Source organism: Tyto alba, unplaced genomic scaffold (genome assembly GCF_018691265.1).
Source record: "Tyto alba isolate M040663 unplaced genomic scaffold, T.alba_DEE_v4.0 Super-Scaffold_21, whole genome shotgun sequence".
Classification (NCBI taxonomy): domain Eukaryota; kingdom Metazoa; phylum Chordata; class Aves; order Strigiformes; family Tytonidae; genus Tyto; species Tyto alba.
In genome coordinates, this window is record NW_024881295.1 from 2,109,555 (window position 1) to 2,123,769 (window position 14,215).

Sequence of the window (14,215 nt, forward strand, 5' to 3'; positions counted from 1 at the left end):
GAGCTGGCTTGGAGTCTGAGGGCTGCATTGCTGAAATTCTGCACTTGAAAACCAGAGATCCTGGATGCCACGTAAAAACCAATTTATTTTCAGTTCTCAGTGTGACTATTTTTTTTTATTCTTATTACTATTTAGTTTGTTAAATTTGAAGATTGCAAAGCTCTGTTCTGGGGAAACTGCATAATTTAAAATTAGCACAGAGAAGCAAAATTAATAATGGAGTTATCAATAAATTTCGAAAATACTTAGAATTATTAAAGTTAATAAGGTTATTAATCAGTTCATTATATTTATAAAGTCAGTATGTAATTAATGATCTCTTAGCTTAGTATTTTTATTGGGTCCGGCATGCTGTACAGAAGCCATGTAAGTGACCCAGCAAGCATTTATTGCTGAACTGTCAAATGCTTTCTTTTCCTCTGCCAGCAGCTTCTAAAGAAGAATCATGCGAGTAGTGTGACCTAATTTGGTGTTCTAGAAAAGAAGGATGTAAATTCATCTAGAAGGAGCTGGATTAATCCTGTTCAAGCTCATTTTACATTGCTGGCCTTAAGCTGAAATCAAACTCTGGTCCCAGAAAAGCAAGTGCTCTAACCACTCTTCTGTCTGTGAAAGGTGTGGTAGCAGAAGGATTCCTTTTTGTCAGCTGTAAGACTTATCTGTGTTGTAACAGACTTTTTTCACATACTCGGTACTTTATTTTTTTTCGCTCCGTACGTCTACAAATGAGAAACCTTTGTCTAAAGGATTCTTGGTAACAACACCTGTTCTTCCTGGTTTTCATATATATTCCCATGGAAGTAGTGCTGACTGCAGATTTTTAGCTGTCTCTGTAGAAAAACAATATAGAGATGGGGTGACCTAAGCTGTGCTTCCTGTTTGATCTGTACCTGGCAGCTGTACAGAACGGTAGCATACAGACTGCAATTTATGGAGCAAAGCCACGTGAGGAACCTTGTTTGAGTCATGAGAAACTATTTGAGATTAAGAGGAAAATGATTCAACAGGCATGAGATTTTCTATTCGTATATGCAGTGCAGCATTCCTTGGAAGGATGACAGGATCTAATGCCTTGAAAACGTTACGTAAAATTGCACGTGGGGCTTGTAATGAATAAATTGTTCTTGCCACTAAGAGAAATGAGGAGCGAATGCCATTGTTGAGCTTTTTTAACCTGCTCATGGTGACTAGTATAAACTGCAGGTGCCCTTTACAGAATCCGGACGGAGGTTATTACAGGAAAAGAGAGTTGCAGAGAGTCTCTTTGTTGGGGCTGCCAGCCTGTTGTCTTCAGCTGTATGACCCGTGTCCGTTTGCTTATGCGGTGGCTGATGGCAAACAGGAGGAAAATAGCGCAGGTAGTTGAGAAACAGATTTGCAGACCTTGTCCTGACCAGACCGCTTCTACCTGGTGGTAATTCCAGTAATTTCATGGGTAATAGACATTGCTACCCGGAGAGGTAAGAATTACATCTGAGGTCTTCTGCAATAGTCCACTCTGGATAGCAGAGTCTAAGGTAACAAAGCAAAGCTGTTCCTGTTCTGTGAGAGATGAGTGAAGCCACAGAAGGTGATTATGGAGAGGGGATATAATTTAAGGGAGGAAATTGTGACTAAGATTATGTGTTCTAACCCAGTTCTGTGATCTTAAAACTTGATCGATTTATTTGATCTGTCCCTTATTTTCCCCTCATGAGAGGAAAGTTTTATTTATGCTTGTGTAATATTTTGAGCATGTCTTGCGTGCCACATTTACTTGTATTTCTTGCCTGTACTGTATCCAAAAATACAGTGCTGTTCCCTGGTATTCACACCAGGTCAGAAGTGTAAAGAGGTGCCCTACCCTCTTGTATCTTTGCCTCATTGAGGTATCTGGACAGACCATCAGTGCTGCATAAAAATAAATTTATTACTTCATACTGGATGAGGTAGAAGTCAATAGTAACCACAGAATTGTGATCCCACGGGACCACAGAATTAGAAGAATATATTATTATGCACAAGTGCAAACAACCTTATTTCTGGTTGCGTCAGTTGAAGAGGTTACCTTTATGCTATAATAGTGTTTGAACGCTAAGTTGTATTCTTACATTTAGCAGCAAGTGGAACAAAGGGAACATGCAGCACTCGGAGAGCAGCCGCAGCAGCGATGAACAGAGTACCCGGGTAAAACTCGCCACACGTGAGAGAAAGGGCTGCCTCCCGCAACAGGGTGGTGTTCTGTGCGTGAGGGAGTCCTTAGGAGAGCATACTCTGTCCTTAGCTTCAGCTCTTTGTTCACAAAAGTGCTTTGGAAAGCCGGGCTGAACCCAGTCCACCCACGGTAAAAGCTGTGCTTGCTGGCACAGTGGGCCGCAGGCAGCTCCTGCGGGCACGACGGGGTAATGCCCGCCCGTCGGCAGAGGCCGGATGGCAAATGCAGCTTTGATTCCTCTCGGATAGAAAAGCAAACTGAACCGTGTTGAACGTGCTGAGTAAGTGCTCCAAGGGGTGGGCTTTTGTATTGCGTGGGGACCTTCGTACCAGGGCGGTGTTCGTCACAGACCACCGGGCTGAGCCCCAGCCAGCGCCTGTGTAGTGAGCGCAGTCTAACTGATAATCTGAGTGCACACCAGCACAGCCGGTTGCCAGCGTGCTTGCTAGTCGTGAAATGGAGATGAAGTTACGAATACTCGGAGCACTTAAATTCCTGGGAAAATTTTCATTCACATGCTGCAGCACTAACCACTTACCCAGCTGGGTGCTGGTTAAGCATGGGTGGTAGGCTCACAGCATCTGAAGTAGGCATATAAATTGCATCTTAGTTCCCCTTTGGAATGTGCTAACTTCTTTCTTTGCCCATGATCCAGGCTATCCTGGTGATTTTAGGCTGTAGAGGAAGCCATAAGAAGCCTGCAGGGATCTTTTTAGGATCGTTTCTTGGAGATTAGGCCAGATTATGGGAAAAGAAAGGTGGTTCGCGGTTCTTTATTTCCATTCCCACGTCTGTCAGAATAACCTGCAAAGGGAGGAAAATGGTGTTCAGCCTTTATAACAAAGGCTCCGAATGTAAATTGAAACTAGTCAACCTAAAATGTGAGGCCTCGCAAGCGCTGCCCTGTTATATGAATTGTCCTTGTACGAAGTGTCGTAGGCCCTGCCAGCAGCATTGTCATCGAGGAGGCTGTGCACAGCAGCAGTGACCCACCCGTCGGCTCGGACAGCCCTGTCACTGTACCCCTGGCCGAGGAAAAAGATGTTCAGTCTGTTGCCTGTGTCCCGTTGGGTATGTACGAGGAAGGTGGCTGCTGCCCGGGGAGGAGGAGGGAGTCTCTGCCAGCCCCGCCGGGCGGCCCTGTCTGGCGCTAGGCCCGTGGCGAGGCTGGGGACGTGGGTGCCCTGCAGAGGCCATGGCCGTTCCTACAGCAGCAGGCTTCCTACCTGAAATAGCTGGGCCAGGCAGACGAGGAGTGGAGGGTACCTGCTAATCCTACCTCATAAGGGTATTCAGGGGCAAAGCGTAACTAAAATAATCCAAGTGGAAGAATGCAGTGTAAAACAGCCCAGAGAAACTTCTTGTCAGTGAACAGCCGGCTCTTTTTTTGCTAAATTTAATAATGCCTTTCAACCAGGAAAAACATTGACCACATTAAGAGTCTCTAATGTGGCTGTGACAGAAGGAAGACTGACGGCACAAGGAAGTCAGCTGGAACACCACCACAATTTACACAAGGCCAAAGGATACGTCTGGGAAATAACTGATGTAATTTCACAGACCATGAAACATGCATTATATGTTTAGTAGAATATAGCAGAATGGACTAAGCAGGCCCCAAAAAACATAGCAGAAGTGGTAGAAAATAATATAAAGAATGGGATGGCAAGTGTAGCTTGGGGAAGATGAGATAGCTCTAGCAATACAGAGCTTCCCTTGGGCACTTCCATCCCACATGGAGTAATTTTTTTCTTTGGAAAATACACTCTGGACTTAAGTATCTGATGCATAGTTCTTGTCTCACTGAGCAGTTTCTCTGCTTTCAGAACTGACATGGAACAGTGATATCAACCAACCCTATGCAGGGCTAAGAAAAGGCAGAGAAATTTTTTCTAGCAGGGATAATTATTAATACCCACAGGAAAGAAAAAGTCACAGAACAAAGCAAGGTTCCTGTATCATGTTTGTAACATATACATATAAATATGAAGTATCTAGTATCAAATATTCTTTGTAACACAGAAAAAAACCCAAAAGATAGCAGTGTTAAATTATAAAAGAACTCTACATTCTGATGTGCTATACCTGCACTTCTCAGAAGAGCCATGATAGGTGCTGGCATGTTTCAGATGGGTGCTGCAGTTCACAACATCTTTTAGATCTTCACTCCCATCACTGGCAATGCAGCAAAAGATACCATGGTAGAAAAGCCACCAACCTTGTGCAGTCCAGGACCCTCGGGATGTGATGTTAGTTTTCAATGTCTTTCTATTTTTTATTGAGCAGTTACCTTTATTTAAGAGTCACCTTTGCTCTGTGTTTTGCTGGTATATTCAGTCTACTAAAGTTCACTGACTTACTCTAAAATTACACAGATGTAACTGAGAGCAGAATTTGGCCTGTGTGCCCTTCCAAGGGTGCTAAGTTTGAAGAGATACAGAATAACACTGGCTAAATGACAACTGAAGGGGAATATGAAAACCATCTGTAAATATTTAAAGGATGCAAAGATTAAAGAGGAGATGGGCTTGTACTGCATGTTCCAGGAACGGTTTCAACTTAACTATCAGAGATAAAACTAGGCAAAGAAAAATACGTAAGAATTAGAGAAGCAATATTTCTAAAAACTTAGAAATTAATCTCATAATGTGCAAAAATTTCTCCGCCAATGGCGAGATATCCACTGTGTAATTTACAAAATGACAGGAGGATACAGCTATGCCTTTATGTTATAAAGTACTCTTAAGATGCCTGGGAAATGGCCAGACAGGGCTTCGTGTCTGCTTTCAGATTGCTCAGCTGAAATGGTTAGTTTTCTCTCTCCTGCTGTTCCATCTTTGGGAAACACGTCGGTCACTGTCTGGGTCCAGACAGACATGGTTTGTCCCCAGTTGGCTCAATATGTTGATCGGTTTTAAATCTGCACATAGGAGCATACCATGGAGAAAAACTCTCCATTCCTTCAAGGCATACTTTCTCTGAAATACAAAACCTTGGGGGAAGAAATCCTATAGTTAAATTAATTCAGGTTTGGATAAGACATACAGAGAGTCATGAGGTACATGGCACTGACAGCTCTTTCCCAATGTGTGCTGGTTCATTTATAACAGTGCCAAATATCAGCAGAGCATCTTTGAGACCTAGTGGTTTCAACATGAGTTCAAGGCCCTTGGCCCCCGTGCAGGAATGGACCCTTTGCATATAAATTTAGGAGTGTCTTGAACTGGGAAGTTACCAGAGTTGAAGCTGGTTTGATTGTCTCCCAAAATTCTTATTTTAAGTGCTTTAAACTGAACCATAACAGCTCCTGCCCGGCATAAATTATAATCCTCCAAAATGCTCATGCAAGTCATTTATAGTGACTGTTTCAACTTTGTTCCAAAGAACGCCTTTAAATCCTGCAGAAATAGCATCACTCCACAAAAAGGGGCCTGCTTCCTTCCGCCACTCCTCATGTGTGCAGCATCCATGTTATCAGTCTTCTACGTGCCTATTTCTGTGGCGGAAATCCTACCAATACAAGCCAGCCAAGCCTCCGTTTTTGAGAAAATAATCTTTCCTCGCTCACCAATAAAAAGTGGAAATTGTAGTTGGTCAGTGGCAGGAGCCTGGCCTCAAGTTTGACCAGCTACACAAGAGGATGTGAGTGCTTCTGTTGAGTAGTTGTTTGGAAACCGCCGCCTGACCACCAGTTGTTATCTTGGATATGTTTTTAGACATTTCGGGCAATTCTCCCTGCCCATGGAAGTGGTTCTTTCTCTCAAGCAGTCCATAAATCATGGGCAAGTCTTGCAAGCTGATGTTACTACATGCAAAACAGTACACACCACTCTTGCGTTGATAGCTTGTCCTTCTCAGTTCTCTTTATGGAACCTTCCTGTTAAGAAATATGAACTGCAGGTAAAAATACATTGTTGGCATCTTTCTGAGGTTTGCTTGATTTCTAAACCTTTGAAATAATTGAGAGAAATGCTTCCTAACCATAAGGGATGTTGTGCTTCCCTTGGTGCAGATACTTTTACTAGTGCCAGTTTCTGCTGTTTCAGTAGATAGAATTTGGTGTGCCGATTGGGCCACTGCTTCCTCAGTTCTGCCTTCAATAATGGACATGCTCTGGAGTCCTCAAGGAAGGCAAAGTTTCCCCACAACACATTTCCTACTTGTGTTTCTGAATCACTTGGTAGGTGGCAGTTACCATGAGTCCCAGCAGAGATGACAATGTGCAGGCAAAGCTAAGTGATGGATGTAGCACTCAACACAAGTAGCCCAAAAATCTCTGGGTGTCCAGCCCATGACACGTGGCACACAAGGGACCACAGCAGTACAGAAGGTAAAGCTTTATGGTCTGATTAGCACAACCTTAATGAGAATTAGCTGCTTCACTCTGAAGTACTCAACACTCAGCAAAGTAAAACTCCCTATGTTTCAAATTATCTAGTCCTTTTAAAACCCCCCATCATTGCATTGAACAATTCATTCCCCTAAGTTGTTACAGAAACTGAAGAATTCAAGTGACTAAGCAACGTGTGGTTGACAGATATACAGAATACAGGCAGCAGGCTGTAAGGGTTTGTTGTTTACACTGAAGCTACATAATGTGGGCTAGATAACGGTAGGGCAAATTACAGAGATGAAATGTAGTTGATTAGGAAAACTTTACTGACTGGGAACATTATCAGGCTATAGAAAAGTTAAAATAATTTCAAATCACCTGGGCCTGAAAAATCACCTGGACAGTGGACAGGATGTTCTGTCATGTAGAGGTGATAGCAACCTTTCTGCCTGTGAGACACACAGGCCACTCCTTGTTCCCATAGCTTTCTCTCCAGCCTTAGGTTCATGTCAGCCCCACCACAGGCACCCTGAGCAGGAAGGAATCTTGCTTGTTGTTTTTCTGTTTGTTGGTTTGTTGCTTTTAATGTTTCATTCACTATTTGCAGGAGACAAAGTTCTGTGAGATCAGAAGCCATTACATACGCCAGGACACCTAAGTCCTAACTCAAAGGCTACTGGAATTAGTGAAAATGAAAAGCCTGTGACTCAAGATCACCGGAGATCTCCAGATCAAATCCTATGAGATTTGATTGCTTTATTATTAAATGTATTTCTGTCTGGCCAGACTTTCCTTACAACCTTGGCCTTTTATACCTCTGTAGCCAAAACCACCAGCGATCATGGACATTCAGACCATAGTGGTCTGTGGTGGGGTAAGTAACATGCCCAAACCCTGATAAGAAAATACCAGCACCCACAGGTCAGTTGAAGCCAATTACTTAAAATTGCATTCTCATACCAGAAAAATGACCATTACAAAGGTTTTCCAGCCAGACCAATGTACATAAGCAGCCACACTCTCTCCCCTTGAAAACAGCAGGATTTGAACTGGAAAGGCTCAGTGTTCTGCCATGACTCTTATCTCTGAGCTGTCAGATTAACTACGGTTCAGTCCATTAGTCTGTCTCACATACGTAAAATACTATCTAGGGGAATTTAACAAGATTTTCCCCCTCAAAAAAAAATAGAAAAACTTGGTGAATACAAGAACAATCTCTACTGATCAACTGAATAATGCAGATAAAAATAAAATCCTACGTTCAAGAGGATGACTCAAACCAACACTAAGAGAAGACTTCCAAGTAGCTTTTATTTAATGTGATGCGAGTGATGAAGCCAGAGATTAATCTTTCCAGCCACTTCCTATAAAATCTCTGCCCATCTGTTTAAACTTCTTTGCTCCGTAAAGAGCACCATCAAAGCTGTTTACATTGAAACTACAGAATTTGAAAAGTTAAAGCCCAAAAATTTCATATGTTGAGTCTTTGCTGGATGTTTTTTTACCTTCTGGCTTTGCAGTTAGTCTCCTCCACCCAGTTGCATGCCTAAGCCAAATTCAGGCACTTGTACGAGAAAGTAATGTTAAATACTGGCCCTACTGAACTTTGTGGGAGTTTTTTTGTGAGAGACTGCAGTGGGCCCAAGATTTTACTTCCTAGCATATCTCTAGCAGTATGTAATGGTTAAATGAGAAGATGAATGTGTGTAAAATATGCAAGAGGTCAAATCTTTGCAACTCCTCTAAACAAAAGACATCTAGCAGCCGTATCTAAAGGCTCAAAATCCAGACTGGGCATCAGAAGAACAAGACTCACTTCCTTGATGTTATCAATGCTTCATGACATCTTTAGCCAACATATCTCCTTTCAACTACTTAATCTGAAAACTGTAGGTTATGAAACTCACCCTTACAAAATTGAGCAATACAGTACAAGAGTGCTGGATAAGTGTCATAATACACTTAAAACCACCAGTGGGCAGATGGGTTTTAAGTAATAATATATACATCTCCTCACCATGCAAACATATACTTCTCAAAGTCCCCTTCCAAGCAGTGTATCAATGTAGGTCATGTAAATCTCATGAAAAAGGAAACAAATTAATAGACACATGTTTCATTCAGAGGAATGCTATTCAGGTGCTTGTGTTTTCACAAGATCTGGTCACTTGCAGAAACAGGGAAAGTTCTCAACATTTAATTTGCAGTTAAAAAAAAAAAAAATAGTCAGACAGAAAGAGAAAAATCCATTGCAAGAGGCCTTTACAATAAATTGAATCAGATAGTATACAGTGTATTCAAAAGATCACCCTAGTCAGAGAATTATTCTTAGCCTTATAGTAATCATCATATGTTAAGTTAGATGGCTATCTCTCTACAGCTGGAAATACAGCATGAAGGTCATCCACGGCTTGATCTTTTCTAGAGTTGGCAAGAGTCCCACTTCAAGTGGGAGGTTAGACTAGATGACTTCCAGAGGTTCCTTCCAACCAACATTTCTATGATAGCATGATCTCATGTCTACATTGCAATTAAAGGGAGTGTGTTAATTTTTTAAAAAAACTTTGGGATACATAAAGAGTTTAAAGGAAGGGTCTTTCAGCTGTGTTGATTCTTTATCTGTGTACACCACGCTCTAGACAGCAGTATAACTTACTTCTGCTTAGAGTGGTAAGCAATTTGCTGAAAGTGGACAACAACATTTTCTAGTATTTATTCTCCCTGTATTTATTTTACAGTAAGTAGGTATTTATTGATGAGGATGATCAGCACCATTTCCTGGGTGTGAGACCAACCTGGGGAGGCTGGCAAGGTCCTGCCCATGTTACTTTGCAGAATGAGGGTGATTACTGCCTACAGGGGTGTGGGACTCAGTAGGGCATGCTGAGGAAAAAGTATTTGGGGGGTTGCACCAGACATACTATGGGATGTTTAGGGGAAGGACAAGAGGTGGGGAGGAAGGGATCAATGTGGACCGGGATGGAATAAGTGTGAGAAAACAGGGATAAGGGGTCAAAAGGGGACGGTTGCATGTAAAGAGGTCACTGGTCAGTGTACTTGTCTGGCCATGCCCTGCACCTAGTCACTGCAGTTTCTCTTATCTTCTCATTAAACTCTTGTTCCTGACTGTTTTCCTGGGTGAGGGGCTCTCTATTCTGTGCTCACGTGTGTGTGTGTAGGTCTGAGTGCCAGCCACTGGCAAGGAGCCCTTGGGTCAAAAGGGGCCACGAGTGTGAGGTGCCAGCAACCAGGGAGACTGGAGAGCATGCCTGTTGCGTGGGTATGCATGTTAGCGTGTGTAGTTGCTCCTGAGTATCAATGCTGGATCTTCCCACAAGCATGCGAAAAGGCTTGCCAGCTGGGTGTTGGAGCGGCTGTAAGCAGATGGGGAGTCTGAGAGGTGGCTACTGGAGGGACCGTGGCACCTGGGGGTCAGCTACTGGGAAAGCTTGTGAAGAGTCCTGTCTGTGTACATCTGTGCCTAAGGTGACAGGGAGGCCAGGGATCCAGGGGACAGATACTGGAGAGACTCAACATCCCAGTCCAGTTATAGGAGGGATCCATGAGAGGTCTGAGTACCAGCAACAGGGTTGGTAGGAATCAGGGGCTCATATTTCCAAGTGCCAGCAGCAGAGGAGATCAAAGATCAGGGGAAGTTACTGGATAGACTGAGTGTCTAAAAGCACATCAGCTACTGGAGGGATACATAGAGCATGGATGCATATTTCTGTGTGTATGTGTAAGTATACATGCATGCACACATGCACATATGTTTTCCACTAATGGACTTTCATCCCAGTCAGTCAGAGCAGGTAACAGGATGAAGCCGTTGGCACTGTTTCTGTTTTCCTGAGTGCTGTGTTGTCTGCCTGTGTTGATCTGTAGGACCAGCCACATAGATACGTATGTATTGTATGCATGTGTGGCTACTGGCAATACATGCTCAGCCTCACAGCTCTCTGGACTTGCATTCAGCAACTCCCAGCACTCAGGGATCCTCTGACTCCCAAAAGCTCTGACATCTTTTTATACTGATGGAGAATTTATAGCTCATCTGTCTCACAGCTGAAATAAATCAGACCCACTGTACATACAAAATGCGAAGTCAAGGTAGAGAACTGATTTACTTATGGCTACAACTCTGCAGAACCGTGTAGGGCCCTAATTTAGAAAACAAGTGTTTGTCTAACTGCAGACATATAAAGAGTACCCAGACTTGAAGTTATGTTCATATTTAAGCACCTCTTTAATAAGGTTTTATGAAAATAGGGAGTCATCTTCACAGATGAGTTCACAGTCAAGGGTGTGGTTCCTAACTCTACTTCTCTCCACAGTAGCCTCAGCAATCAGAAGTGTTTCCAACTCAGTTTACATGTCTTTCTGAGTGTATGGAAGGCTTCATACAAGGCTTTCAGATAGACTGCTAACACACCCGTGTCGTGGTTTAGGCCTGGTTTAGGCCTAAACCACGACAACCCGCTATGCAGCGGGGACACATGCCCCGTCTGCACTTTCCCTGGCTTCTGGGACATGTGCTTAGAGTGGTGGTTTCTTTCTCATTCATCCTTTATTCCAGCCAAGCCTGGCTTCTTAACAAACCCTTTTCCCTTGTTAGTCAAGCCATTCTCAGGATAGAGATGAATTTGAACATCTACAGGCCAACGTGGGCCTATAATCTGAGTTTCCTGCTTCAAATAGATTGATATAGTCTTATGTACTGGCTAATATGTATAAATATAAAACATCCCTGCCACAGTAGAGAAAAGCAGGCTGACATTTGGTGCTTAACCTCAAAAAAGGACATGGGGCTACAAATCCAGACCTGAGAGAAAGACCTGAATCTGGTGGCCTTTGAAAGTGCCCTTTAATATTCCCTTACGACTACAGTAGACAATGCTTCCATAGTCTGCCGGGTGCTGTCATTCCCAGGTGACTGATGCTCCTCTGCTGCCTGACAGGGTCTGGATTCGGCCTGAGGCAAGCAAAGTGCTACGGTGCTGAGCATATGCCTGGAAGGGCTTTACGTAGGGGGGCTGAAAAACTGAAGGAGCTCTGAGCCTTCCTTGTTCTCCAGCTGCAGCTCTGTCCTCTGGTCATGCTGGCCCACTTCCTCTCTGCTGAAGGTGGCCAACTCCACTGGGTGAAATGCTCCCCTAAAATTCTCCCTGAAATACTCTCTGATCCTCTGTAGGCAAAAAGAGGTGGGTCAGAAGAGCTCCTCAGTTGCTCTGTATGAATTGACCCACCTCCATTTGAGTGAAAGGCAGCAGCAGTGAGCAGCAGGGAATAATCCTTCAGCTGATGTCATGGCAGTGGGAAGAAAACTCAGTCGAGGCTGAGGTATTTATTTGAGCAGGGCAGTGGAGACAGCACCCTAATTCCTATGGGAGGATTAAAACAAGAAAAGAGCCTTTCGATCTTTCCCGACTGCACTTCCCATTCACCAGGGTTGTCATCTTCCCCCTCTCACCCCAAAAAACGTCATCAAGAATGTGGCAGTACAGGCTGTATACAATACATGACGGATCCATGTAATTTGTGTATTTTATGCCATTTTGTGGGGAAAGATGCATTCAGTCGTGACTTTTGGGAAGCTCAGACCACGCACATAAAGGAAAGCTCTCTCCTGGCTATCCAAACACCAAGCGATATCTTCAATTTTGAGTATCCAAACTAAGGCAGCTTAGTTTGGATACTCAAACTCAAACCTGAGAGCAGGTTGGCTCTCAGAAGATGGGATATTCAGTGCTTTCAGAAAGCCAAGCCCACATGTCTGAAGTTTGATGCATCTCATAAATAGAGGTAGTCAGAATAGCAAACTGTCTGGGAAAGCCTTGGCCTGCACGTGGTGCAATGCCACAGTATAGGGGCACAGTACGGTGTTCTCCCTGTGGTCTGCTCAAACCAATGGCAGTGTTTGCTATCCTGAGTAGCTCTGTAAGGAAATGTTCTGCCCAGCAAATAACTGCCTGCCGGATCACCTACTTGCTGTATAATCTTAATTTTTACAGTGGAATCATACACAAGCCAGACCTGCCAGGCACTTAGAAAAACAAAGCAGAACAAGAACAAAAGTAGCAAACACAAAGCAACCAAAAAGAGTTAAGAATGGGTCAAAGCAGAGACAGCAACAGGATTCAGTAGCAGATGGTGAAAGAGGCTTTAATCTCATGTGTTTTTGTCAACCAGACAGTAATGAAGTACAACAATCCAGGATCCATCAACATGCACTCCCGTGGCCATTTCTTAAACTGATTCCTCAAGGTGGATTTTATTGTGCCACAAGCACAATTTTTTTTCACAACATTACTTTCATGAGAGGTTATTCCACATTAAATTACAGCATTCCCATGCCTTCAGGCTTTTTGTAACAGTAGGAGAAATGGTGGGCTGGAGAAGACAGCTGCGTTTGCATGTGGTATATGTCAGTTTACTTAAGCAGAACCATTTTACTGTTGCTGGAGGAATGCAGCAAAAGGTCAGTGCTGAAACTCCACTAAAGTAAGTTGAGCACACATTCCAGCTGTGAACATATGCTCACTACTTGCTTGATCAAAAAGGAAATTTCAGATCTCTGCTACATGCTTGCCTTGACCCTGCTCCATACCTCCTGTCTAGCATGCATCAGACAAAGTATTCTTTAATCCTGCACAGAATACACATTCTGGTTAAAGGATGCTTAGAATAGTTGCATATCATCATTAGCAGCGTAATCTTAAACTGGGCCCATGCATATGGAGAAGTGCAAAATAGTAGGGAGAGGGATGTCAAGAGGAGAAGTGTTGCTCAAATGCATGAAACGTGTGGGTTTATTTCTTAGTCCTGTGTGCCCATCACAACCTGACTCTGTCCAAATGAGACTCATCTTTGCAGAGGAAAAATAAACTCAGTGTTATTATTCAGCTCTTACATTTTCCTTACCTGTGTCTTTTTCAAATGTTTAATCTTCTAGAGGCTGTCTGATCTTGTCAGTGCCAGAGGAAGGATTCTGTGCTAACAAAATGCACAAAGAAGCTACACCAACTTAGTTGGGCTGTTAAAAATTACAGAAGTGAAGCTCTTACAGCTACAAGATCTTTTGGCTGATTTAGAACATGCCCTCATAACATCACTTGATAAAAATAAGACTCTGACTTTTTAATAGAACAAATTACTTAGGTTTTATATTTAACTACAGTCACTGTTAAAGCTATAACTGGTTTTCAGAATATTTTAGGAATCTGATCTTGATTGCCCATATGTTAAAAGCCATCACAATAAATACCTTACATTGCAGTTCTTGATGAAGAAATAACAAGGTGGCTTTCAGCCTTAAATACAAAGTGTTTATTCTGTGCTCAGATTTGCTACTCTTATGTCAGAGTAAGTATCAGAAATAGTAATTTCAAAGCAAGGAAGGAGGCAGACTTGAATCAGAGAAACTTGCAAACCTGCATGGTATTTGGAGAGAGGGCACTAATGTTCTAGTTACTCCCAGCCAGCTCTTCAACAGCTCCCAGGCTCCAGTTTGAAAAATGGCACTAGCACTGAGTACATCCCCTTGATGCACTGGGAGCAGAGGGGATTTTGACACAGAGAGGTGAGTTCCTTTCTGAAAATGGGACTTGCAGGCTTTAAAAATATTACCCAAAGACCGTTGTAATCATCCACATTAAAACTCTGGGTTTACTGATCTCTCTTGGTCTTTT